Source organism: Corvus brachyrhynchos, unplaced genomic scaffold (assembly GCF_000691975.1).
Source record: "Corvus brachyrhynchos isolate BGI_N302 unplaced genomic scaffold, ASM69197v1 scaffold352, whole genome shotgun sequence".
Taxonomy (NCBI): domain Eukaryota; kingdom Metazoa; phylum Chordata; class Aves; order Passeriformes; family Corvidae; genus Corvus; species Corvus brachyrhynchos.
This window is the reverse complement of record NW_008236631.1, coordinates 256,497-258,398: the sequence shown is the minus strand read 5'-3', so window position 1 is coordinate 258,398 and position 1,902 is coordinate 256,497.

Genomic DNA, 1,902 nt, shown 5'->3' with positions numbered 1-1,902 from the left:
TGCGCGCGCGCTATTTCCCGCCGGCGAGGACCGGGAGGGGGATGCTCGTGGAGTGACGGGAGCGGGAACACGGGCGCGGGCCGAGCGGGCCCCGCGCTTTGCGCTTGCTTTAACTGGTCCCGTTCTTCTCTAGGTGTGCCCGGCCCTTACCTTGGCCTCAAGGCATCGGTGTCCCTCGCGGAGCTTGGCCGGATGAGTTTGGTTCCTGACCCCCTTGGTGATGCCCACCGGAGCTGTTTGGCTTGGACGGCGGTCTCCAGCCTGTAGAGCCAGGGTGCGGTCAGTACTGGGATACAGTAGGGGTCTGCGGAGAGCTGTGGCCCCACCCATTGCTCAGTTGGAAGTTTACGGCTTTTCACTGTAATAGAAACAATTTTGAGTTATGCTGAAACAAAAAGCAATCTATGGTTGCAGTTCAAACACTAAATAACGCCTTTCCAGGGTGACGGAATTTGCCCCTTGGGGTATTTTGTGTTTCCAAGAGGACAGCTGGGGTGTGTCAGACATCTCTTTTGGAAGCAACTCACCTTCTTTCTCAGGGGTCGTATATATAAGGATGGAAATACTGAAATAAATTTTGGTTTGTGGAAGAACCTGGTGTTGGTTGTTTCATTTTTTCTTGCTAAGGACCAGAGTCTCTTTATGCCCAGCTTGAGCATATCAGGTGAGTTCAGGTGTGTGTCTGCAGTGGCCCCGAATGGGCCTTGAATCATCACTGTTGGGAAGGGGGGGAACCTTTCTTAACCTTTGAATATCTAAACACCTTTGATTTACAAGAAGGACTCTTTTCTTTTCTCAGACTTGTTTTATTGCTCACGGGCAATGAGGTATAAGAGGATTTGCACATTTACTATCTAGGGCAGTTGTGAGTGAGCTCCAGCTCAGTTTTGTAGCACCAGCATGCTGCTGGGCAGGCTGAGGGGAGAAGCAGAGTCATGGATGCAAAGGCCTGGTGTGCATGGCTGTGCTTGGCAAGGCTGGAGCAAAGCTGGGGGTGTGTGGTGACTGCAGGCTGAGGCTGTCCTCCTGTGGATCAGGCAACTGCTTATGGCTATGGTTGCTGTAACCACCTGGTTATTTGGTGACGGAACCTGGCTGAAGGGTTCTTTGTTGCCCAACAAAGTAAAAACTCTCTGGGCCACGCGCTGCGTGGTTACTTTTCTTCTTTAGTTGATAAGGAAAATCAAATCCCCAAAGCTCTTGATTTAAACTGTGATGTGAGAGGCATTGTCTCCCTGGAATGAAATAAACTAGTTTTTGGAACGGGCGATCTTGACACTTTCTGTGCCCATTTGCTGTAGTTGCAATTAAAATTACTTTAATTGGTTATGTAGAATAAGCCAAACACTGCCAAACCCTACCAGTAACCATCAGGAAGGCAGCCTTAGGCTGGGAGCTGGTTTGTGGGTGCAGTGTTTCAAGGGTTTGAAGTTCTAGTTCTCGGCTGTTGGTCCTCACCAGGAATCCAGAATATGTTGCAGTAGCATCCAGTGAGGATATTCAGCATCTGAAAGTAACCAAGTATGTCGTGCTCTTCTCTTGGACTTCAACCATCAGTGTTATCTAGGTAAGCTTCTGGTTCTCACTGAGGTGACTAAGTTTCAAAAGAATTTGGACATTTTTTACTTGTAGTTTAAGAGTGGCTATCACCTTTCTGCTTCTCATTAGAAGTGAATGCAATGTCTGAATGCCAATCCGTAGCGTTTGCCTAGGGCTTGCTCTGGGTGCACAGACCCCGAGTCGCGGGGGAACTGTGTTACAGGGGTGTGCTGTTTTACTTTTCAGACAGGTTCATGTCCCCAGCTCCAGCTGTTCATTGTGAGCAAACGCGCAGCAGGACGTTCTGCGAGCTGCCCCGCCATTCAGGCCTGTTCGGGGGCCCGTTCCTGGTGGAAAGGCAGG